The sequence below is a fragment of the Schistocerca serialis genome, chromosome 4, assembly GCF_023864345.2.
Source record: "Schistocerca serialis cubense isolate TAMUIC-IGC-003099 chromosome 4, iqSchSeri2.2, whole genome shotgun sequence".
Classification (NCBI taxonomy): Eukaryota; Metazoa; Arthropoda; class Insecta; order Orthoptera; family Acrididae; genus Schistocerca; species Schistocerca serialis.
The window spans coordinates 273,408,959-273,436,366 of record NC_064641.1 but is presented as its reverse complement, the minus strand read 5'-3'; the positions used below and the strand labels follow the sequence as shown (position 1 = coordinate 273,436,366).

The 27,408-nt window shown below is 42.7% G+C and overlaps 1 protein-coding gene and 1 non-coding gene across 6 annotated transcripts in view; one reads left to right on the top strand and one right to left on the bottom strand.

Annotated features, from left to right (window-relative positions):
* The window catches only part of LOC126473831 (ATP-dependent translocase ABCB1-like), a 272,239-nt gene that overhangs the window by 30,096 nt on the left and 214,735 nt on the right, over window positions 1–27,408 (top strand). Inside the window, exon 1 of one of the 5 annotated variants that reach the window (XM_050101154.1) lies at window positions 5,050–5,228. The exons of 2 other annotated variants lie outside the window; for them this stretch is intronic. The gene's annotated coding sequence lies outside the window, so the exon portion shown is untranslated. Of the gene's footprint in view, window positions 1–5,049; window positions 5,342–27,408 lie in introns of those variants that run through there. 2 more of the 5 variants (XM_050101157.1, XM_050101155.1) reach the window with 2 other exon arrangements.
* Window positions 9,531–9,605, bottom strand: Trnas-cga (transfer RNA serine (anticodon CGA)). Its single transcript has one exon. It is a non-coding gene; the product is annotated as a tRNA-Ser (tRNA).

Sequence of the window (27,408 nt, the reverse complement as noted above, 5' to 3'; positions counted from 1 at the left end):
TTGGGGAGCAAAATAACTGATGATGGTCGAAGTAGAGAAGATATAAAATGAAGACTGGCAATGGCAAGGAAAGTGTTTCTGAAGAAGAGGAATTTGTTATATTAACAGAATCTTCCGTCGGTTCTTGGTAGAACAACATTATAATAATAAATGAAAAGCACCAGTTTGCTTTTGTTCTACAATATTATTTTTATTGCTAACCGGTTTTCGGCTTACAAGGCCATCTTCAGGCATTTACTGAGTATTATCACCAAAGAAGTTAAATGTTAGCAGACAACACTGGAAGAGAAGTAACACATCTAGAGTAAAGTAGAAACATACAGTGAGTAACATCTTTGCAATGAAATAGTAAAAACTGAACGGTACATAAATAACAATGGAGTTGACAGGAAAACATTTAGCACAATATAAGAATAACATGCCTACATAACTGTATCTATTGATAAACAAAACTATTGAAATAAGATAAACTTAGTACTAGGCAAGGCTGCATCAAGAGGTATGAAACATGGAGAGTGATACACAACCAATTAAAAAAAGAAGAGACAGTTGTCAATGTAAATACAGAATACACGAAGAACTTAAGCTATATCAATACGATAAACAGAAATTAATAAATGCAGGAAAATTGAGGTGTTTGAGGGAACCTACAGTTTGAGAGTGTGGTGGTACTGCATTTTAACATTAACTTTATAATCAAAGCAGTGGCTGTATACCAGTTTACATTAAATAAATGAGCAAAGTAAAATATGAACAGTATTTGATGAGACAACTACAAGGGGAGTTAAACATGGACAGTAATACAAGTACAAGTTAAAAGCAAACCCTTAACTATTGAAACTACAGCATATGTGGAATACAAAGACAACTGCAACAAATAAAACAACTTAATGACTACAGGAAAATGGGAATATGTGGGAAGAGAGGGTGTGGGAAGTAATGATCAACAAAGATGATAATATGAAGTTTAGGAGAGGGGAAGTGTTGAGTTGTGTCTGGTCATTTAGGATGAGATCTGGACTGTGAGCAAGATGTTTGTTAATTTCCAGGGCTTCCAGCAGGTTGAGTTTATGGCCTTTGTTTGCTAAGTGAAGTACATGGGACACTGGCTGGTAGTTGTGTCCCTCACTCAGTACATGCTCAGCAAATGCAGAGTCTGAATTCTGCAACCTCCAGCTGCGTTCATGTTCAGCCAGCCTAGTTGATATGTCTCTGCCTGACTGACCAATGTAAAATTTGTCACAATCAGAACAGGTGATTTTGTATACCCCACTGTTGGCTAATAACTGGATCTTATCTTTGCTATTAAAAACACACTGGGCTGTAGTGTTCCTGACATAGTAGGAAACCCTATACTTGCAGGATTTCAGTGCTTTGGCTATAGTCTGTGATACCTTACCTAGAAATGGTAGAGTACACCATTTCTTGCAGACAGTGGATGGGGAAGCAGGTGGGGCATAGAGGAGGGGTATAATTTTCCGTTTTTGTTTCCTGTGCAAGATGTGGTCAATAAGAACTGGATTGTAGCCATTGGCTGAGGCAATAAATTTTATTGTATCTAACTCTGCTTTAAAATCATCTCTGGACATGGGGATGGATATGAGACGGTTAACATCGAGTAAAGATTTGTCAGGAAGTCGTTTCTAAAAGTATTTGTATGGAGTGTAGCCATGTATGGAAGTGAAACGTGGACGATAAATAGTTTGGACAAGAGGAGAATAGAAGCTTTCGAAATGTGGTGCTACAAAAGAATGCTGAAGATTAGATAGGTAGATCACATAACTAATGAGGAGGTATTGAACAGGATTGGAGAGAAGAGAAGTTTGTGGCACAACTTGACTAGAAGAAGGGATCGGATGGTAGGACATGTTCTGAGGCATCAACGGATCACCAATATAGTATTGGAGGGCAGTGTGGAGGGTATAAATTGTAGAGGGAGACCAAGAGATGAATACACTAAGCAGATTCAGAAGGATGTAGGTTGCAATAAGTACTGAGAGATGAAGAAGCTTGCACAGGATTGAGCAGCATGGTGAGCTGCATCACACCAGTGTCAAGACTGAAGACCACATCAACAACAACAGGATAATACATCATCTGAGATTCCCCCACATACCGTATAAACCGTACTAGATTACTAAATTTCATTAAACATCCAGGTCGTTGCACTTTGTTTCGTTAGAATTTTGTCAATGAGATTCGATGGAAAATGACTTAAAAACAGGAGTTGAATTAGTGTCTCGCATAATAAAGCAAGTGGTAAAAGCAAAGCGAAATGTTCTCGTGTGAGCTACACATGTTTTTAATTTATCTGAAAGTATTTAGAAGGTGATGCTGAACAGTGTGTATATCTAAACCAATGAAATACACTGTCTGATCAAAAGTATCCGGACATCTATTAGTGGACATTAATATGGGGTGTGGCCACCCTTCACTTTTATCACGGCTTGAAGTCTACTGGAGCTCTTTCAGTGACATGTCTGAATGCCTGTTAAGGAATGGCAACACATTCTTGTTCAAGAGCCAAAACCGGAGAATGTAATGAGGTGGACGTTGGTATATCGGGCGAAGTCTACGCTCTATCTCATCCGAAACGAGTTCCACTAGATTCAAGTCATGATTCCGAGCGAGCCGGTACATTTCAGGAATGTTTTTGCTCACAAAATTTTGCCTCACAAATGCTGCTTTATGACAATGCCCATTGTTATGCTCACACAAACATCATCTTCAAACTGTGCCACTACTGTAGACAGTATATAATGCTGCAATATGTGTTCTTATGTTTATGCATTTAGCGTTTTGTTAACGCAATAAGGGTACTAACCCCAGACCACGAAAAACAAGCCCCCCCCCCCTTAATGTAACATCTCCTCCTCTGTACCTCACTTCCGCACTACACATGATGACAGGTACAAGCATCCAGGCAATCGTCAAATCTAAAGCTTTCCACCGTATTGCTATAGCGTATAGCGTGATACATCACTACGAATCAAGCGTCGCTTAGCATTGAGTACAGAAAACCATGGCGTGTGAGGAGGTACTCAACCATTATCCCCAACCTATTTAATTCCCTATGCACAGCCATTGTGCTAGTTGGTATGCTGGAAACACTTTAAAATTTACGAGTGGCTCTTTCCACAGAATGCGTGCGACATTTTTACAACCACAGTCCGCAATGCCCGACGGTCCGTGTTCGTCAGCCTAGTCTCGGTTTAGCTGTGGTCGTTCCGTCGCTTTTCCACTTAACAATCGCTTCATCGACTTGGGCAGCTTTATGCGGGTTCAAATGTCCCTGATAAAATTACTGCTTAGTTGACACTCAATGATTAGTCCACTTCTCTCACTGAGCTCTCCCGACCGATCCATTCTACTCCTCCTGTTCCTCTACTAACAACATAATACTACCTGTCTCCTTTATAGTGCCAGGTCCAGCTCTGGGTGTCTGGGTGTCCGGGTACTTTTGATCAGCTAGCTTACTTCAGGACTGTATGAGCTTAACCACTTTTATATACCTTTCTTGCACAACTTTCAAGCTGCTGTGAAATACACTGGAGCGCCAAAGAAACTGGTATAGTACATTCAAATACAGAGACGTGTAAACAAGCAGAATACGGAGCTGCGATCGGCAAAGTCTATATGACAACAAGTGTCTGGCGCAGTTGTTGGATCGATTACTGCTGCTACAGTGGCACGTTATCGAGATTTAAGTGCGTTTGAACGTGGTTTTATAACTGGAGCATGAGCGATGCTACATAGCATCTCCGAGGTAGCGATGGAGTGGGGATTCTCCCGTGCAACCATTTCACGAGTGTACTGTGAACATCAGGAATCCTGTAAAACATCAAATCTCCGACATCGCTGCGGCGGGGAAAGATCCGGCAAGAACGGGACCAAAGACGACTGAACAGAATCTTTCGACGTCACAGAAGTGCAACCCTTCCGCAAATTGCTGTAGATTCCAGTGCTGGGCCATCAACAAGTGTCAGTGTGCGAACCATTCAACGAAACACCATCGATATGGGCTTTCGGAGCCGAAGGGCTACTCATGTGTCCTTGATGACTGCACGACACAAAGCTTTAAGCCTCGCCTGGGCTCATCAGCACCTGCATTGAACTGTTGATGACTGGAAACATATTGCGTGGTTTAACGAGTCTCGTTTCAAATTGTATCCAGCGGTTGGATGTGTACGGGTATGGAGACAACCTCGTGAATCCATGGACCCTGCATGCCAGCAGGGGACTGTTCAAGCTGGTCTATGCTCTCTAATGGTGTGCCGAGTGTGCAGGTGGAGTGATATGTGACCCCTGATTCGTCTAGATACGACTCTGACAAGTGTCACGTACGTAAGCATCCTGTCTGATCACCTGCATCCATTCGTCTCCATTGTGCATTCCGACGGACTTGGGCAATTCCAGCAGAGTAATGCAACACCGTACACGTCCATAATAGCTACAGAAAGGCTCCAGGAACATTCTTCTGAGTTAAAACACTTTCACTGGTCACATAACTCCCCAGGCATGGACATTAATGAGCGTATCTGGGATGCCATGCAACGTGCTATTTACAAGAGATCTCCATCCGTCGCACTCTTACGGGTTTATGGCAACCCTGCAGGATTCCTGGTGTCAGTTCCCTCCAGCACTACTTAAGATATTAGTCGAGTCCATGCCACGTCATGCTGCGGCATTTCTGCGTGCTCGCGGGAGCCCTAAATGATGTTACGCAGGTGTACCGGTTCTTTCGCTCTTCTGTATAGGACATGTTTAATCTGAATGTATATATGCCACTGCTCCTTAGGTAGAAACACACTGCTGATGAATGATAAATGAATGCTCCAGGATTACGATGTTCCGGTCTCCTATCCGCGCTTGAGAGTAGCGACAGCAAAAATTTATTGCCGTATATACTGCTTCATACGAGGTTCCGTTAGACTGTGCGGTCGTATCGCCCTTTCAGATACCACGTGTCTGATAAGTGACGTAGCCTCATGTGACCCCCAGAGGGACGCCCTTTTCCGGGCTTTAGCAGTTTCGCGCCATAAGCGATTTGGTGCAACGGTGTAGAAAAGCCAGCGGCATTACTCATTGTCTACGGTATATTCAGATGCCGGCAAAGGAGTAAACGTGATAGCGTCAAGGTGACGATGGATAAGGAAGGTCAGAGAGAATCCGCTGTTGACAGAGCGGCTTGGTGGGGCAAACAGCGCTATCACGCGCTACGGATTACGGTACGTCACTTCCCGTGTGCGCGCTTTTTAGCGTTTGAACTGCCGCAGCGGGCATCAAAACAGAGCTAGTGTTCTGCCGTGTTGCTCTCCAGTTGTTCTCAACGACGGCCGTGGTATGTAGCTTGCTGAGCATCTGTACATTAGTGGGTATGTGGAAAAATGTTCACCATTGTAAAAGTCTGGTATTCCATTCTCGGTTCAACCTAATAAGGTTTTTTCTAGAAACTGGTGTAACTTTCACCTTTCGCAAAAATGTGCGTATGTGAAAACATTATGAAATTGCTCCAATATTCGGAATCGACAATCTGTAAGTCACACTATAGCTATAGAGAGAGACAGTTCTCAGGCCGGAAGTTAACAGCGTTTCCAATAGGGTAATGCCTATCGGAGTAATGTGCTGAAACAATTGAAGACTGACGAATACTCTGCGAGTTCTTGTGGCCGCATGTAAAGGTGCTGCACTGCAAATCGGATGGTTGGGGTTTGATTCCTGTATTTGTTCCAGGATTTTGCATTTGGCGCTTAAGACGACGTTCAATTTTGGTAGTGCTGTGTGTGCGTGGTGTGTGTATATGTGTGTGTGACGGTGTATGTGTGTTGGTTGGTAGGTGTGTGTGTGTAGAAATAACGATGTTGCACCGTAGATCAGATTCCATGTTAAACTGTAAGGTTTTCTAGTACATCTACGTCTACATGATTACTCTGAAATTCACAATTACATGCCTGGCAGAGGATAATCGAACCACCTTCAAGGTATTTCTCTACCGTTCTACTCTTGAACAGTGCGTGGGAAAAACCAACGCTTAAATATTTCCGTGTCAGATTTGATTCCTCTTATTTTATGATGATGATCATTTCTCCCTATGCAGGTGGGTGCCAGCAAAATATTTTTACATTCGGAGGAGAAAGATGGTGACTGAAATTTAATGTTACGATCCTGCTGCAACGAGAAACGCCTTTGTTTTAATTATTGCCATCTCAATTCACGTACCATGTCCGAGACACTCTCTCCCCTTCTTTGAACGTTTTCGATGTACTCTATCGGTTTCATCTGATGCGGATCCCACACTGCTCAGCAGTACTCCAGTAGAAGCCGGGCAAGTGTAGTGCAAGCAGTCTCTTTTGCAGACCTGTTGCACTTTCTAAGTTTTCTGCCAACAAATCGGAGTCTCTGGTTTGCTTTCCCCACAACATTATTTATGTGACGGTTTTAATTTAAGTTATTGATAACTGTAACCCTGAGTATTTAGCTGAGTTTACAGCCTTTACATTTGTCTGATTTATCGGATGTCTTTTACTACTTCCGTGGATGACTTCATACTTTTCATTATTTAGAGTCAATTGCCACGTTCCACACAATGCACATATCTTGTCTAAATCATTTTGCAATTGGTTTTGATAATCTGATGATTTTACAAGGCGGTGAATGACAGTGTCATATGCAAACAATCTAAGAGGGCTGTTCACATTGCTCTAATGGCTCTAAGCACTATCGGACTTAACATGTGCGGTCATCAGTGCCCTTAGAACTACTTAAACCTAACTAACCTAAGGTCATCACACACATCCATGCCCGAGGCAGGATTCGAACCTGCGACCGTAGCAGCAGCGCGGTTCCGGACTGAAGTGCCTAGAACCGCTCGGCCACAGCGGCCAGCTTCACATTGCTCCTAAATCATTTACATAGGCTAGGAATAGCAGGGGACCTGTAACACTTCCTTGGCGAACGACAGATATTACATCGGCTTTACTGATGCCTTTCGCCCTGAACTTTCTGGCAGGAAGTAACGAATCCAGCTGCACAACTCAGACGATACTCCGTCTGCAAGCAATTTGATTAGAAGTCGACTATGAGGAACAATGTCAAAAAACTTCTGGAAACCTAAAAATATGGAATCAATTTGACATCCCTTGTGGCTATCACATTACTTCGTGAGAATAATAAACCAGTTTCGTTTCATGAGAACGATATTTTCTGAATTCTTGTCGGCTGTTCGTCAATAAATCGTTTTCTTTGTGGTAATTTATGATGTTCGAACACAGTATATGCTCCAAAATCCAATTTTAAATGGACGTTAGTGATATGCGTGTGTAAATCAGCGGATTACTCCTTTTCCTTTCTTGAGTATTGATGTGACCTGCGTAACTTTTCGATTAGCGAGCCGTTGTGTTGATTGCTAAGATTAGAGCTGTTGTATCAGCATACTCCGAAAGGAGCCCAGCTCGTATACAATATGGACCGGAGGATTTAAGAAACCTCGCTGTATAGACAATATTTACTTCCAAGTAACTCGTGCTAGCAGTTGCTCTTAATTTGAATCCTGGAATCGAACTCCCATGCTCAAAACAGCTTCAAACGTCCGATTACAAATCAGTTTATCTGTTAAACTTTGCTTTAAGCTTGTAAGTGAGAGAAATTTTGGAAAATGCTTGAACTTATGCTTGAAGTTTGAAGAACTCTCCAAGTGCCCCCATTATGAATCGCTGGATAAATATAGTCCGGGTAATTTTCGGGCCGTTCTAAACAAAAACAAGATTTTTCACGCATTTCCTGAACTATGTGTCGTAAAATGATATAATTTTGCGAGTGTATTCAGTGGTGTATACAGGTACTGTCTGTCAACTGTGTTGCGAATATAATTAATAGTCAAGGAGCAGCAAATTAAAACGTCATGTCTCATGTTGCAGTTATACTGCATGAACAACGAAAATGTATTAAGCGATGAAATTCTTTCATTTAATCACTTAAAGGGCGCTGTCAGGGAGAAAAAGTTTCGTAAAGGATTTCAATTATATGTAAAGTTTGTTGGAAGTCGCTAAGTGCTCTCATTCGCAAAGTGGAGGAATACGATCATGCCGGCCGGAGTGGCCGTGCGGTTCTGGGCGCTACAGTCTGGAACCGAGCGACCGCTACGGTTGCAGGTTCGAATCCTGCTTCGGGCATGGATGTGTGTGATGTCCTTAGGGTAGTTAGGTTTAATTAGTTCTAAGTTCTAGGCGACTGATGACCTCAGAAGTTAAGTAGTATATTGCTCAGAACCATTTGAACAAATACGGTCCTGGCATTTGCGAGTCATCAGCATGCCTCGAGACAAACACACAGTTTACAACTGTGATACTTGTCTCATTGCGTTACATATTACAAATAAGATCATATCTCTTAACGAGTCGATTATGACAGCATTTTTAATCTTTAAATTCGGTCAATAGCTGCGCGAAATAATGAAAACCATAGTTTTTGGTGCCCCTGGAGGTCGTTAGATAGGTAGGGTGCAGCTGCTATCGGCTTCCAGGATTGCGGCTTACTGATATACCAGAGGTGACAGAAGGTACGGGACAGCGATATGCACATACACAGACGGCGGCAGTATCGTGTACACAAGCTATAAAAAGACAGTTAATTAGCGGAGCTGTCATTTATACTCAGTTGATTCATATGGAAAGGTTACCGTCTTTGATATAGTCGCACGACAGGAATTTGAACGTGGAATGATAGTTGGAGCAAGACGCATGGGACATTCCATTTAGAAAGTCATTAGGGAAGTCGATTTACAAGCTCCACAGTGTAGAAAGGGTGCCGAGAATACCAAATTTCGGGCATTACTTCGCACCACGGACAACGCAGTGGCCGACGGCCTGCACTAAACGACCTAGAGCAGCGGCGTTTGGGTAGAGTTGTTAGTGATTACAGGCGAGCAACACTACGTGAAATAACCGCAGAAATCAATGTGAGACGTACAAAGAATATATCCGTCAGGACAGTGGTGCGAAATTTTACGTTAATTGGCTATGGCAGCAGATGACTGACGCAAGTAGAGGTCTGCATTATCTCCGATTTTTACCGGCGAATCCCGCTCGACCCTCTGACTCTCGGCAGTATGCGGCCGAGCGTCCTCTTCCGCCGACTGTGGGCAGCCGATCGCCAGCGCTCGGCCGAGTGCGCCGAACGCTCAGCCGGTCGCCAGTAACCGGTGGACTGTGTCAGCGAGCGGCGCTTCGTCACATTCCTTGAGATCAGAGGCCACCGCTTCACATTAACCACTCACTTATTTCTTTTACAAATGTCTTTCGTTGTTTACTACCAGTTCTATGACCTAAATAATACACTTGTATATGTTACATTTAATGTATGTTAATATGTTGCAGACTACTGGAGTTTCGCCTTTGAAGTTAACATGTATTCCAGTAATTGTAACGTTAAAAACTGTGATGTCTGTATTTAGTATTTTGTTCTGTTCGGTGGACAAACGGGAACACGGTAGTCTAATCATGGACTGAAACTTCCTGGCAGATTAAAACTGTGTGCCCGACCGAGACTCGAACTCGGGACCTTTGCCTTTCGAAGGCAAGTGCTCTACCAACTGAGCTACCGAAGCACGACTCACGCCCGGTGCTCACAGCTTTACTTCGTCAGTACCTCGTCTCCTACCTTCCTTGCAGGTTCGAAGGAGAGCTTCTGTAAAGTTTGGAAGGTAGGAGACGAGGTACTGGCAGAAGTAAAGCTGTGAGTACCGAGCGTGAGTCGCGCTTCGGTAGCTCAGTTGGTAGAGCACTTGCCCGCGAAAGGCAAAGGTCCCGAGTTCGAGTCTCGGTCGGGCACACAGGAAGTTTCATATCAGCGCACACTCCGCTGCAGAGTGAAAATCTCATTCTGAAACATCCCCCAGGCTGTGGCTAAGCCATGTCTCCGCAATATCCTTTCTTTCAGGAGTGCCAGTTCTGCAAGGTTCGCAGGAGAGCTTCTGTAAAGTTTGAAAGGTAGGAGACGAGGTACTGGCAGAAGTAAAGCTGTGAGTACCGGGCGTGAGTCGTGCTTCGGTAGCTCAGTTGGTGGAGCACTTGCCCGCGAAAGGCAAAGGTCCCGAGTTCGAGTCTCGGTCGGGCCCACAGTATTAATCTGCCAGGAAGTTTCATATCAGCGCACACTCCGCTGCAGAGTGAAAATCTCATTCTGGTAACATCCCCCAGGCTGTGGCTAAGCCATATCTCCGCAATATCCTTTCTTTCAGGAGTGCCAGTTCTGCAAGGTTCGCAGGAGAGCTTCTGTAAAGTTTGGAAGGTAGGAGACGAGGTACTGGCAGAACTAAAGCTGTGAGTACCGGGCGTGAGTCGTGCTTCGGTAGCTCAGTTGGTAGAGCACTTGCCCGCGAAAGGCATAGGTCCCGAGTTCGAGTCTCGGTCGGGCACACAGTTTTAATATTCCAGGAAGTTTCATATCAGTGCACACTCCGCTGCAGAGTGAAAATCTCATTCTGTAATCATGGACTATGTGTAGCCTATCTCCAAACTCGGCCACGTAAACGTTGTATTAATATTGAATGCAGGATCGGGAAGGAATGACGGAGTTACAGGTAATACTCACGAAATTTTGTTGCACAAACGTTAATTTCTGAACAAATTATGACCTGTAAATAACGTTACAAGTCAATCATGACTATACAATTCGTTTTTCGTCATTGGTGCTTCCTGATATACTAGCGTCATTTGTGTTCCTGGAGCAGGCGGTTTCAACTTCTTCCTGTGAAGTCAATGAAAGTGGACTCATACATTTATAGAGTTTGAGGAATGTTTCCTTCCTTCTGACTACGTGGTATGTTGTGAGTACTTACGTAATTTTGGTGGATCAATAAGAGATCATCCACCTTCTCTGATACCAGGCACGATCTTTTGCTGGACTGCAGGTGACCGGCCTGGCTAAAATTTATCTCGCTGGCAGCACTAGTGGCAGGAATACAGAGAACTCTTCTGGCTACTACCGACAGCCTTGGGAATAGCCCCGCGTGTGTTTTCCACCACTGCAAAATTTGTCCTTCGGCACAGCTACAGTCGGTTTTGGAGAGCAAAAGGTACTTGTCGAGTTCATTGGTAGTAACTGTGTGTCCATCTTCGTCGTCCTCATCCGAATTCCGGGCCATCCTGGACTTTTTCATGGGAAAAACTTGGTCACTGTTTGCTTCAATGGACTCTAAACATGAATGAAAACATCCGTAAGATATTCCTGTCACCTTCAAATATGTATACATCGTGGTTAGAATTACTGGTTACTAAACGACTATATTTACAGTACATTTTATATATATATATATCGCACAAATTACATCAAAACGCGTTGTGGAATGTTTAAGCCCGGAAACCTTTCCCAAATATCACCCTGTAGACGTAATAAATGTTGATCTAACGAAAGATGGCAGATGAGACAAACAAACATTCGTTTACTAATTGGTTTCAGTGAATGAACCTTACCATTTATGGGCAGTTCCGAGTACAATCGTCGAACTTCAGCATACGCGGCTTGCTTTTCGTCTGCTGTGAGTTTCTTCAAATGACGCCGTGATGGCCATAGAACAGTGGCAACGTAATGAATAGCCTCAATTTTGCACTTCTCTGTGATGAAGTATGCTGCTCTCCTTTTCATTTTCGCCATGAGCTGAAAAGGAAACCCAATATACATAACTGCACTCTGATAATTCAACAGTTGTATAAAGGATCGTAACCTATAGAAAGTGTTCTTACCTCGTTGTTACTGTCTACTGGTTCACAATGATGTAACAGACTCTTGTACCACGGCAGCACACGTTCCGGCGTTGTTATCTTTGCAGTTTCCAAATCCAAACTCGTTTCTTTAAAGGGGGTTAAAAAAGCGATAACGTCTCGTGGGCACCCTTCTTGGAAGGTTTCTAAGAGTGTCGATTGCCCCCGGGATTCTAGTAGGTCTCGAATATCGTCGATTTGACTTATGACGCAATTGAGCATTAACAGTATACTGTTCCACCGAGTTACAGCTTCTTGCTTCACAGAGTGCCGCAGACGCCCCGAGTGACCCGATCTCTTCAAATAGCCTACTATAGATCTTCCTGATAGTAGGCACGACAGGATTTCAGGGGCTTCGTCTTCTAAAAAGTCTCTTGAAATGTGTGACGATGCGCAGTCATCAAGCAGTGATCAAAGCAAGGGAGACGGTCGTAAGATTCTAGTGTCTTCTTCATATTAGCTCCTTGGTCGGTGACAAAGTAACATTTCGTAAGATCATTCTTGTTAATTCCTAACTGAAGTATCCGCTCTTCGATTTCGTGCCGTATGTTCTCTCCTGTCTTAGGTACGTCCGGAAACTCGGTTGTTATCAAAACAAGCGTTTCTAGCTGCCACTCATCATTCACATAATGCGACGTCACAGTCAAAAAATTTCTCTTCTTGCAGTTATCAGACCACAGATCAGCGTCTAAAGTGCACATTTTATTCTTTAAGGCACATATTAGCTTGGGCACCATTGTCACCCGTATTTTGTCTGCCTTTTCTTTAATATGCCGCGATACAGTGGTAGGGTGCGGAAGAACATCTTCTATACTGACTTTGCCGTAAGTGGCGCCAACATTGATGAGCTCCTGCTGTTCAGTATCTCCTCATCATTAAATACGTGATCCACCCACCTATCGGCCAGCATTCTTCTGTAGCACCACATTTCAAACGCTTCCATTCTCTTTTTGTCCAAACTGTGTATCGTCCATGTTTCACTTTCATACATGCCTACACTCCATACAAAAAATTTCAAGAAGGAGTTCGTAATACGTAGATCTGTATTCGATGTCTTCGGAAACGCTTCTCTTGCAATTGCCGCTCTACATTTTATATCCTCTCTACTTTGGCCATCATCAGTTATTTTGCTGCCCAAATAACAAAACTCATCTACTACTTTGTCTCATTTCCTAATCTAATGTCCTCAGCATCAACTGATTTAATTCGACTACATTCCATTATCCTTTTTTGCTTTCGTTGATGGTCATCTTATATCCGCCTTTCAAGACTGTTTATTCCTTTCAGCTGCTCTTCCAAGGTCTTTGCTGCTCTGACAGAATTACAATATCATTGGAAAACCTCAAACTTTTTATTCCTTTTCTCTGAACTGTAAGTTCTTCTCCACTAGGGTAGACTGGGTAGGGTTGTGCCAGGGTACGGTTGTGACAGTCGCCATATTATCCAAACAATAAAGAATAACGTTGAGTGTGGGAGGGAGACAAAAGCGACGTGCCTGTCTGGACTTGTGTCACAGTATTGCGTCAGCCGTCGCGCGACAATAACGCTAGCAGCGGTCTACATTACTTTTCAACAGTCAAAAGTAAGTTTCTTGATTCCATTTCTTTTAATGATTGTTGCTATATGTGTACTGATAAAGTAATGAGAGTTTCTTCTCGTTTAACGTTAAACATTAGTAGTTTAATATCAGTGATTACTCCGCACGTAGAAAATTTTGTATTGCCATTGCGATGTTTTTCTTGTGGAGGAGTGCGTTGGGTACGGTTGTGACATATTTTCTGGGTACAGTTGTGACATGTTTTAAGCGTACGGTTGTGACATATTTTCTGGATACCGTTGTGACACGAAGATAATTATTTTTTTCTATATGCCCAGAAAGAGGTTGAGAAAGACTGACAGAGGGCAGTGTGGCATTACAAAATATGAAGACGCTTATAAAGAAGTGAAAAACGGGAGTTCTATACGCAGAGCCGTGAAAATGCACGAAGTTAATCGCATGTCTTTGCTACGATACATTCGTAAACGCGATGGAGTCACTGCAGGCCAGAATGAAGACAGCGTCAGCATGGGATATGTCGCACATAATAAAGTGTTCTCTGAGGAGCAGGAACAAACAGCAGCTGGCACTTTCTGTAACACGATGCGCAGAAATATATTTTGGCCTTTCTCCGAAAGAGGTGCGGAAGCTAGCTTTCGAACTTAGTACTAAATACAGTCTGAAGCGACCTGCTACTTGGCTCGAGAATGAGATGGCTGGCGAGGAATGGTTTCGTTCATTCATGAATAGAAATCCTTCACTCTCTGTTCGCGTAGCTCAAGCAACTAGCCTTTCAAGAGCAACGAGCTTTAATAAAACAAATGTAAAAGCTTTTTATGACAATTTGCAAACTGTTATGGACAGACAGAAATATGAACCATAGGATATATACAATTTTGACGAAACAGGCGTCACTACTGTCCAAAAACCTGACAAGGTAGTAGCAAGACGTGGGGTACGCCAAGTGGGGCTCTTACTTCAGCTGAGCGAGGCACATTAGACACAGTTGCTTTTGCAGTAAATGCCTTGTGGAATACTATGCCTCATCTATTTATATTTCCACGGGTTCGTTATCGTGAGCATTTTGTTAGGGATGGGCCTGTAGGATCAATTGAGACTGCAAATCCTTCAGGATGGATGCAAGATGAATCGTTCTTAGTATTTCTCCAACATTTTAAGAAATTCTCTAATGCTTCTCAAACGCATAAAGTGTTGCTATTGCTGGATAACCATTCCTCACACATCCACATCAACACACTGGATTTTTGTAAAGAAAATGGAATCACATTGCTTTCATTTCCTCCACACTGTTCGCACAAACTTCAACCCTTGGATAGATCTGTGTTCGGACCCTTCAAGAAAGCTATAAATACTGCTTGTGATGGCTGGATGCCGAGTCACCCTGGAAAAACAATGACAATCTACGATATACCAGGTATTATCAAAACTGCTATGCTTCTGGCTTTCGCACAATCGAACATTCAGGCTGGTTTTTGCAAAACTGGTATTCACCCCTATAATCGTAATGTATTTCAAGAAACTGACTTTGCATCTTCCTTTGTTACGGGCAGAGCAAACCCTGACACAGAAAAGAACACTTGTGCAACACCATCTCTTGAAATGCACACACCGAACCCTGAGACTGGGAAAAACAATGCTGGAGTTAACAATGAAATACCACAGTTTTTAACACAAGAATTTGGCTTTTCACCATCGTTTGAAATAGAAAGACCTGACTCTGGAGAGAACAATCCTCAACGCAATGATGAACTGGAGCCACTTTCAGCTTCTTTATTATGCGAATCTTCAATCCCAAGTTCAAGTAGTATTGAGCTAACTGCGTCATTCTCAGCCACTCCACCTGTTTTCTCGCCTGAAATTGTTCGGCCTTTTCCTAAGGCTCCGCAAAGAAAAACAAGAGGTTCCAGAATAAAAAGTCAACCATTTATACAGACATTCCTGAAAAAGAGGCAGTTAGGCAAGAATATGACGGAAAAGAAAAATGATTGAAGGCTCAGCAGGTAAAGAAACATCTTACTGAATCAAGAGCAATAAATAAAGGAAAAGGAAAAAACAAAGCAAAGAAAAGGAAGGTACCACCATCGTCATCAGATAAAGAAGATTATTTCTGTCTGGTTTGCTTAGGCCCATATTCAAAAAGAAGGCCTGGCGAAAAATGGATAAAATGTCAAGGAAAAAGTGAGCTCTGGTCCCATTTGGAGTGCGCAGTGGCAGTCTGTTTTACATTTGTCATAACTGTGATGAGTCAGACTAGCTCTCAGTGTTGTACTTTTGCACTTTTAGAACTAAGAATCAACCTTATATTTCTACTGTTCTTTGTTTTTTTGTGATCATATTTACACAAATGCTTAGATTTTCCTTGAATAAGACATTTTAAGATTTTTGTTTCACTGGTTTTTATAATGCCTATTTATTTATATGTTTTGTATTTCAACACACTTATTATATTGTATATTTTGATATTTTAGTTAGATTCTTTTGCTGATTGTAATATGAGGACTGTTATAATAACAGCTGTAGATGCTAGAGTTCCATATTAATTACAAGCTATTAAAGTGTTCCAAGATTATATTTCTTTTGTTGCATAAAAGTTAAATTTTTACAGAAGAAGATTATGTTGCTTTTATGTTAGGTATTAGTTGCAATAAAACAGATTTTATACTATTTTGATGCAATATTTAACGTGTCACTACCGACCCCAGGTACTGTCACAACCGCCCCTGGGGTGTGGTCGGTTTGACATTTTTCATTTTTTTTCTAATTTGCTCCTATGAGATAATCATTGTAACTAGCGACAAAATTTTAATATTTTCATTTACACAAACGTACACTGTACTATAAGAAACATTTTTACTCCATCTAACCCGCATACTAACAGCAATACAGGGAATCAAATGAAAATTGTCCCAACCATACCCAGTCTACCCTACAGACTGAATAACCTTGGGATAACCCTGTCTCACTCACTCCTCAACCACATCTTCCGTTTCATGCCCCTCGACTCTTATAACTGCCATTTATACAAGTTGTAAATAACCTTTCGGTCTCTGTATTTTACCCTTATTAACTTCAGAATTTCAAAGAGAGTGGTCCAGTCAATAACGTACTCTAAGTCTACAATTTCGGTAAACGTAGGTCTGTCTTTCCATAAACTATCTTCTAAGAGGAGTCGTAGGACCAGTATTGCTCAGATTACTGGATTCCTAAGAAATGTACGAATATTTGTCCGCAATGTAAACTGTTCTTCCCCCAAGTGGCCGTCTACCACTTTTTTCATTCTTCTGTAAATAATTCGTATCAGTATTTTACAGCGAAGACTTATTCAACTCGAAGATCAGTAATATTCACACATGTCACTACCTGCTTTTTTCGGAATTAGAATTATTACATTATTCTTGAAGTTCGAGAATATTTTGTCTGTCTCATACATCTTGCACAGCAGGTACAATGCTTTTGTCATGACTGGCCCTGCCACAGATATCAGCAGTTCTGATGGAATGTCGTCTACTCCAAGGGCCTTGATTAAACTTCAATCTTTCAGACCTCTGTCAAACTCTCCTCGCGATGTTATATCATCTCAAATACGTCTTCTGCCCTTTCTGTAATACTACCATGATTTCCCTTGTAGAGCTCCTCTACGTACTCTTTCCACCTTTCAGCTTTCCCTTATTTGCTTAGTACTCCCTCTGAGCTCTTGATCTTCATACAGCTACTTTTCTTTTCTCCAAAGGCCTCTTTAATTTTCCTGTGGTCGGTATCTACCTTTCCCCTACTTACGTATACTTCCAAAGGCTTGCATTTGGCCTCTAGTCATTTCTGCTTAGCCATTTTGCACACTTGTCAGTCTCATTTTTAAACGTGTATGTTCCCTTTTGCTTGCCTCGTTTACATATATATGTATATATATATATATATATATATATATATGTATATATATATATATATATATATATATATATATATATATATATATATATATATATTCACACGCACGGCAAAGCGGACACACCAGGAACCGCGGTGTTGGCCGTCGAATGGCGCTAGCTGCGCAGCATTTGTGCACCGCCGCCGTCAGTGTCAGCCAGTTTGCCGTGGCATACGGAGCTCCATCGCAGTCTGTAACACTGGTAGCATGCCGCGACAGCGTGGACGTGAACCGTATGTGCAGTTGACGGACTTTGAGCGAGGGCGTATAGTGGGCATGCGGGAGGCCGGGTGCACGTACCGCCGAATTGCTCAACACGTGGGGCGTGAGGTCTCCACAGTACATCGATGTTGTCGCCAGTGGTCGGCGGAAGGTGCACGTGCCCGTCGACCTGGAACCGGACCGCAGCGACGCACGGATGCACGCCAAGACCGTGGGATCCTACGCAGTGCCGTAGGGGACCGCACCGCCACTTCCCAGCAAATTAGGGACACTGTTGCTCTTGGGGTATCGGCGAGGACCATTCGCAACCGTCTCCATGAAGCTGGGCTACGGTCCCGCGCACCGTTAGGCCGTCTTCCGCTCACGCCCCAACATCGTGCAGCCCGCCTCCAGTGGTGTCGCGACAGGCGTGAATGGAGGGACGAATGGAGACGTGTCGTCTTCAGCGATGAGAGTCGCTTCTGCCTTGGTGCCAATTATGGTCGTATGCGTGTTTGGCGCCGTGCAGGTGAGCGCCACAATCAGGACTGCATACGACCGAGGCACACAGGGCCAACACCCGGCATCATGGTGTGGAGAGCGATCTCCTACACTGGCCGTACACCACTGGTGATCGTCGAGGGGACACTGAATAGTGCACGGTACATCCAAACCGTCATTGAACCCATCGTTCTACCATTCCTAGACCGGCAAGGGAACTTGCTGTTCCAACAGGACAATACACGTCCGCATGTATCCCGTGCCACCCAATGTGCTCTAGAAGGTGTAAGTCAACTACCCTGGCCAGCAAGACCTCCGGATCTGTCCCCCATTGAGCATGTTTGGGACTGGATGAAGCGGCGTCTCACGCGGTCTGCACGTCCAGCACGAACGCTGGTCCAACTGAGGCGCCAGGTGGAAATGGCATGGCACGCCGTTCCACAGGACTACATCCAGCATCTCTACGATCGTCTCCATGGGAGAATAGCAGCCTGCATTGCTGCGAAAGGTGGATATACACTGTACTAGTGCCGACATTGTGCATGCTCTGTTGCCTGTGTCTATGTGCCTGTGGTTCTGTCAGTGTGATCATGTGATGTATCTGACCCCAGGAATGTGTCAATAAAGTTTCCCCTTCCTGGGACAATGAATTCACGGTGTTCTTATTTCAATTTCCAGGAGTGTATATATATATATATATATATATATATATATATATATATATATATATATATTCTCATTTCACCAGTTAAATTCAGTATGTCCTGTGATATCCAAGGATTTCTCCTTGGCTCTTCACCCATTAGATCCTCTGCTGCAATCAGTATGTCATCTCCCAGAGGTACCCATTCGCCTTCTACGGCATTCCTTTCCAGTGTTTCAGTCATTCAGTCAGCTCTTTCCTAATGGTCGATCTGAAACTCACAACAACCTCTGGTTCTTTCAACGTATCCAGGTGCCATCTCCTTTTTGCAATTCCTTCAGTTGTAATCTACAGTTCATAAGCAATAAATTATAGTCAGAGTCCACATCTACCCCTGGAAATGTTTTACGGTTTCAAATCTTGTTGCGAAATCTCTGCCTTACAATTATGTAATGAAGCTGAAATCTTCCAAGTCTCTTCCACGTGCACGATCTTCTTGCACGATTCTTGAAATCAAGTTTTAGCGATGATTAAATTACGCTCCGTGCAACATCCTAGCAGGCGGCTTCCTCAGTCATTTCTTTCCCTCAGTCCACATTCACCTGCAATTTTTCCTTGGCTTATTTTTCACACTATCGAATTCCATTCCTCCGTCACATATCAATTTTCGTCTCCCTTAAGTAGATGAATAATTGATTTTATCTCATCATACATTTCTTCAGTCTCTGCATCGTATGCTGAGTTAGTTCAAATGGTTCAAATGGCTCTGAGCACTATGGGACTTAATATCTATGGTCATCAGTCCCCTAGAGCTTAGAACTACTTAAACCTAACTAACCTAAGGACATCACACAACACGCTGAGCTAGTACGAATATAAATTTGCATTGCTGTGGTTGGTGTCAGCTTCCTGTTTATCTTGGCTACTGTAATGCACTCACTATGCCGTTCATAGTAGCTTAGCTGCACTGCTGTTTTCCGCCGGCCGGTGTGGCCAAGCTGTTCTAGGCGCTACAGTCTCGAACCGCGCGACCGCTACGGTCGCAGGTTCGAATCCTGCCTCGGGCATGGATGTGTGTGATGTCCTTAGGTTAGTTAGGTTTAAGTAGTTCTAAGTTATAGGGGACTGATGACCTCAGATGGTAAATCCCATAGAGCTCAGAGCCATTTAAACCATTTTTTTGCTGTTTTCCTGTTCACTACCAGACCTACCGCTGCGTTACTCCTATTTGATTTTGTATTTATAATCTTATTACTAACCTGACCAGAAGTCCCGTTTCTCCTGCCATCAAACTTTACGGATTCCCCCTGTAACTAACTACAACCTATTCATATCCTTTTTTTTAAAATTTTCTAACCTATCTGTCCGATTAAGCTATCTAACGTTCCTTCATCCGATCGCAGTTTTTTTTTTTTTCGTGATGTCGACAACATTCTGAAGAGTCTCCGCACGGGGGTCCAAACTGGGGAGTATTTTACTTCCGCAATATTTTACCTAGTAGGATGCCACCATCAGCCATACAATAGGGCTTCATGCCTTAGGGAAAAAACAGTTGTAGTTTCCACTTGCTTTCAACCGTTCGCCGTACCAGCGCAGCAAGTCAACGTTGGGTGATGTGAGAAGTTCAGATTGTTGCCCCTGCAACTATTGAACAGGCTGCTGCCCCTCTTCAGTAATTACACGTTGTTTGCCCTCTCCGTCGTGGTTGTATCTTCGGTACGGCTATCTGTATTCAGTCTAGAGATAAACATGAAAAAGATCAAACTACTGGTTATTAATCGTCAAGGTTTTGATCAAATCCAGATTTCTTAAAGGACCTGAAGGTACTGAATGATTGAGTATGTCTAGGGTATCTGAACAGTGACACAGGAAAGTGTGTTAAAGAAATAAAACAAGAAATCGTTCCTAGCAGAGCCGGAATGGTTACTCACTATCATCTGGCACAACCGGGAAATATCCAAAACAACGGAGATGATCTTGGTGGAATCATTGCTTTTCCCTGTGTGGAATATATTACGAGTATCATGGAGAGAAAGATGAATCATTGTTACCATTATAGAAGAACTTAGCATCACAAGAAGTTTATCATTCCATGTCAGTCGAAGATACTTCCAGTTCCTTGGGAACATTTTGAGAAAAGAAGAGGGTAATTTAGAAAAAACCGTCTTGCGAGTGAAAATCGAATGCAGAAGACCAAGAGGAAGGGCAGCAAGTAGATCGTTGGATCAAGCGAAGATTATCGGCCTACCTCTTCACATTATATTCAGAAGTGTTGAAGATCGCTGTGAATACAGGCGTCTAGTCGAAGATTCAGTTACTTAAGAACTGAATGAAGAAATGAGGTCGCGACACTCGGCAATGAATAAACCGAATAATGATGATGAAATAGGCCAATATTTTTAACGAAGTCAGTGACAACTAGCAGCTGCACACTCAGAATTATCTCTGAAACGTCTCGTTCGGGTAATGTCTAGCAATGTAAACTTTCAAAGGCGTCAATTTTTGTCATTATTACACACCATATATATAACTTTACCACGGGAAACGAAATGTGAAAATGGTACTCATATGCTGATATCTGTCCGAATGAATATCTTTAATGTTCTTAGTATAAGAAGAAAGAATCCTTGATACCCTTTATACCACGATCCTCTCCACAGGCACTATCCTGAGCTGTGGAAAACCTCTGAAATCCTACTTTTGCTTAAATCAAACTCACACATCGACCCATCTGCCACATCTCAGCGTTTAACAAGGTCTCCGAACCTCTCCCAACATATCCATAAACTTCTGAACCATTAGTTAACTCTTCCTCTCTCCTCTCCTTTATCTTCTCTACACTGCTGATATACTTAAACCATGTCCTACTGTTCACCTTCTTCATTGTGCTAATGACATGGTCCTCACAACCCTTTATCCAACATTCCAGAAATCCCAAGGATCCCTCCAATTAAGCAATTTTCTTCCTGGTGTAACCAGTGGTTCCTGATGATAAACCTTTCAAAACACAGAAAATAACTATATCACATACATATTCCGTATGCGTGACTTCTACATAACCAATTGTAACTGTCCTACTTAGTTTCCAAAAACACTAAAATATCTTTGACTAACCCTAAACCGGCTGTTAACGTGAAAAAATCACCTATTAACCATCCATCAGAGAACCCACAATAGATTAAAAGTACTAACCGGCCCAATATTGGAATCGTGACTCTCAGCTGTACTCCTCACCACGAAACGTTGATCTGCCCTATCTGCTACGCCATTGTTGCCTGGTTATCCGCTCCACACAAGGTCTGTTACTCCCCCCAAACTCTTGAGCTCTAATCACTCTGTCTTGTTCTCCACATCCATTTACCTTCCACCTAAGATAAAAGATACGTCGATAATTCTAATAGATGAGCAGTACTAACTCGTGAGGCGAAGAGCATGTCGCAGTGGATGGGGCTTACGGATCATTACCATCAGGTCATCAACCTGCTGTCATCTCATGAAATTGCTATCCTTCCTCGCTGACAATGAACACCTCTACTTATCTTTCACTGCTGGCAAACTAGAGTCCACAAACCTGTTCCTCACCTCTCATACTTCATATCAGAGCTCCGCCTTCCATTTTCATATTTCCCCATACCTTCTCCTTCCCACAATCCCAAACACCTACCTCCATCCCCATAGATACTAATCACTGGACCCCTATACTTACACCCATATCCTTCAATGTCACAGAACAGCTGATGTCGTCCACCCCCCCCCCCCCCCTCCCCACTCCTCAACCATATTTTCTCCAGTGCAGGTCCAACTATTTACTGGAAGTACAGTACCCCTTTTTAAAGAATGTTGCCATTTGTGCAACGTGTTTTAAATACACACATTTTTATCTTCACCTTAGTTTTCCGATTTTGGTTTAAAACAAGTAAAATCAACAGTTAAATGTTGTATAAATACCATCAAGAAGCCATCTGTTTGTAATTTTAATATATTTGAAAAATTTTTCATGCTTTAGTCATTTTTATTTCGCATTAAAGGCTTGTGGCTGAAGAGCGTGATCTTGTATCGCTGGCAGTTCATCCTCCACCCGTATAAAGCGAGGGGTATGGACTAACAATAATGTAAATCGGCAGAAAATAAAAATTGCATGACATAATCAAAAGTGTATGTCATCCTCTTTCTGAACCAATTCTTATTATGTTGTAAAGCGAGGTTTTAAACACAAATACCTCTTACTGTGACGTAACCGATCAGTTATCGATTGCCGGCTTCGCTTATATTGGGCATCACCACTGAAGTGAAAATCTTGATCCGGCCGGAGTGGCCGAGCGGTTCTAGGCGCTACAGTCTGGAACCGCGTGACCGCTACGGTTGCAGGTTCGAATCCTGCCTCGGGCATGGATGTGTGTGATGTCCTTAGGTTAATTAGGTTTACCTAGTTATAAGTTCTAGGGGACTGATGACCTCAGAAGTTAAGTCTCATAGTGCTCAGAGCCATTTGAACCATTTTTTGAAGATCTTGAAAGCAAAACTCGTTACATGTTAGCATAAGGACAGCAGTCGCTCTCACTGATTGTGCATACTTGCTTTGAAAGGCGTTGCCACTGAATAAAGTATGTTTCACTTGGTACTAATGTCGTACGATGGGAGTGAAGTACCGAACCGCAGCCTAAATTTGGCATCTCGAATGGAGTTAACTAACGTAAAAAGCTGCAGCATCACATTCATTTCATAGCAATATCATAGACTGTGATAAGTTCTAATGCACAGAGGAAGAAAAAAATAAGGTATTCCCAAAACGGAACCGATTGATGACCTGATGGTAATGATCCGAAGCCCCATCCACTGCGACATGCTCTTCGCCTCACGAGTTAGTACTGCTCATCTATTAGAATTATCGACGTATCTTTTATCTGTTATTTTCAATATTCAATGTAGGAGGGATAAATAAGCCGACATGATGCAGTCAGTTTTTATAATAGTGCAGTTATATAATTTTTTGTTGCGACCCAGAAGTATACAATGGTGAGTTAACACAAAACTCATGCACCAGTTGATGTGATGTTAAAGTTGTGCCGTGCTTCAGATGACTGCTGATTTGGAAATTTGCTCCTCCTGTATCACCTGTCTTGCTCATGAAACACTAATCGCTTTATCTAGTGAACACAGTAACGAGTAAATCCTGCGTTATTGCTGTCAGATAATATTCACGTGATCACAATGTGTGAGGCACAATTCGCTGTTTTCGTCTGCTCACTCTGACGTCAAGCTTATAAAAGGCTTTGATAGTGCTGTATTTCTTCGAAAAGTTGTAGAAATGTGAACGCCTGCGCGGTTCGGCAGGAAAGGTTATACAGGCCACCCCAAATACTAGTAAATGTATTGGGTTGCGGTTACCGCTAGATTGTAGCGACAGTATGGCTTATTTTCTGACGTACGCAAGTAATTTTCAACATTTATAGCCAACTGACAATTATACTGAATTTGGTTTTTTAATTCAAAGAGAACATCAGAACATAACAAGAGCGAAACTTGATGAAATAGTAACTAGATAACAGTGCCGCAAACACTGCAATCTGGTCTAGAGAAGAGGTCCAACTAACTTGGTTCCCCTACTATACCCAATGTAAGCAAACACATGACTTAAGATTTTTTTTTTTTGTAAAATTTCTCAATAGCTCTAATATACCCTGCCAAGAGAAAATGCAACACCAGCAAGGACAATGCTCCTTTATCGACAAGTCATATGACGAACAGTTCTAGGTTGTAGGAGTATATTATACAGCAGACCACATCAATCACACATGTCACAGTAAAGAGTGCCCAAACAGTCCGATCAATATAGTTGCCGAATGATATCCTGCCACATATTTTCCCAAGAACCTTGTATCTTTGGTTGCAATTCGCCAATGTTTCTTGCGGGCTCTGGAGAACGAGTAAGTTCCCACTTCAGCATGTCCCATATGTGTTCAATTGACGAGAGATCTGGTGATCTTTTTGTCCAAGGCAGTAGTTGTACACCATGAAGAGCATGTTGCGTCGCAGCAGCTGTATGTGGCCGTGCATTGTCCTGTTGGAAAAGCTCATCACCTTCCTGTCGAAGAAAAGCATATTAGCACGAGAATAACACTCTATGCAATGTAGCGGGCACTGGTTACTTTACCCTGCAGAAATACCAAATGTTACTGCTAGTTATTACTGGCGACCCCCTACACCACGAATCCGGAGGTAGAACCTTTGTGTCGCGGGCGAATGCATTCTGGAATAGGCAGCTCTCCAGGTCTACGCCGTACACGGAACGTCCAGAGGTCGCATACAGACAGATCTTCTCTCATCGCTGAAGACAAGCCGTATGCCATTCAAGTCTCCAGTCGACTCATTCACGACATCAGAGAAGGCATGCTTAGCGGTATCGTGGTTTCATTGCTAGCCTGGCTGGAGGCAAAGGTGATCTTATCCCTGTTGGAAGCAGATGGTTCCCAATGGTCGATGGTGACACAGCACGTACAACATCACGCCAGATTTCTGCGGTCGGCCACTCTTGCTCTCACAGTGTTTCCATCTTGGTGTGCGTCTGTACTACGCTGTCGTCCAGAACAAGGCCTACGGGCGTTGGAATGTTCCATAGACCACTGCTGAAAGCAGCGATACGGCAACGATACATTCTGCCCATGATGTGCAGCAACTCGTCTATTCGTCCAGTCAGCTTCCCGCACCATCTCATCACTGATAACAATGAAAATGAATCGCTCACGTGCAGCTCCTCAGTATGTGTATATTATTCCTTTGTGCCACTGAACACAGTCTTTGCAGCTACTTCTCTTTCGGTCAGTGTATTTGGAAAAAAATCGTGGTATCACAATACTTCGCTGACGACAAGTTTCAGTAAGAATTGCCGTTTATAATAAAAACTAGTCATCAAAAATTCATTCACTAAAAACAAGTTATGGTGATAAAACGATGTTCCTCAAATAACAGAAGTATGATTTGTGCATTTATTTGTGCGCTTAAAGCCAATTAGGCTGTGCCCTGCTGTCGTTGCGATCAGACACTTCGTGAGGCCTTGCAGTCTTTGACAATTTATACAGAGTCATAAGCCTGGATATGGTTTTCCTATATGGCGAATGGCACCAGACTGTTAGAGCAGTGGTGCGGTTGTATGCTCATAGGTACCCTGATCTTAACAAACTGTCGCGATCTATCATACGAAAAAATTTCAAGAGACTGGATGTGTGAAGAATAAATTACGTCAACGAGAAAAGAGTAACTAATGAGCAAAATGCAACTAACAACACATTTAATCATTTCCACATTTCACTCCATCAACAGCTTCATGACAATAGCGTTCAGTATCGGTAACAGATCTCCAAGCGCTGTCTACAAAAGATGCGACGTTTCCAGGCAAGATTTTGTTTACGGTGTAGTCATGGTTTTCAAATAATGGGCAAGGGCCACATCATTCTTCGCTATCTGTTCACTGCTGGTCAATTTAGAATCCACGCCGGCTTAGAGAAGCTCTGTCAACGTGTGGGTTCTCGAGAATTGCATTATTGCCCGATGACGGGACTCTAAAAAGCCACAATCATCTACGCTTCCAAACAGATGTGCTGCCGTAGTTCTTGAAAGCCATCCCACTGGACAAAAGACTATCCATGTGTTACCAACATGACGGATGTCTTGCTCATTTCGTAAAGAAAAATGCAGATTTCCTTTACAGAGCATTTCGAGATACTTGGATCCGTCGTTCGAGTAACACAAAATGGCCAGCACGGTCACCAGACTTAAGACTTCCGGACATGTTCGGTATGGAAAATTAAAACAAAAGAACTGTAAGGAAACACTTACGACTATCAAAAACATGAACTTATGCTGCGGTTAGTCGGAATGAAATTCAGCGTGCTGTATTGTCTGTCTGGAACAGCTTTATAGCATATATCACTGCTTAGCCTCAAATTTAGGAGCACTTGATATGATAGTCACAGTAATAAACACACGAACCATACGTGAGTTACGCGTTTGCTTACGTTTGGTACAGTAGGACGTTTGTATGATTTCCCCACCAGACGGCGGCACGGCGGTTTGCAGCGCTGTCTTGTCATTCTCAAATTCCACACATGTCACTGAAGTTCGCTTCGAAGGCTCTTTCCACTTCTATAGAAAAAAAGTACATGTTTTCGTTTTTTAGTCAGTGTCATAATTAGACACCTATAAGGAAGAAAAAATTACATGCGTTTGTTAGAAAATACGCCACTCTGTCCACTATAACTTAGCTAGAACTGCATATTGATATGTTTATTCGTTTTGGATTGGTTTCTTGTGGTCTTTATTACCTGCTTCAGCCTGTTTTATTTATCAGATTTTCTCTCTTTGATCGCCTCCCTGTGAAAAGTAGCTTAAGAATGGGAACCAGTGTTTTGATATTGTCAAGGGTATGTAGATTGGAAATAATGAATAACTTATTCCAGTAGAACATCATGCGACACTCAGCCACCACACCAGATTCTTGTGGACAGAACTTCGCTCGGACTACGAAGTTTACTCTAGACGTGTATTTTTCTATGTGCAGGGTGTTAGATCAACAGTGACACCCTTAGAATCAATTGAAAATTCATACAGCCTAGACCAATTAGTGCTCCATACCGCCAGCTCCAGCAGTCAGCAAGGAGTATGTAACGATCTGACGATAATCAGCCATTCATGGAATTCGATCACCATTTTTTAAATAACATGTTATCCGGTCCATACTGTTTCATTACATTTTAATACAATTTTATGACGGCTGACATTTCCTAAAACTATGTTTCAAAAGAATCTTGGGATCGTACTTGTT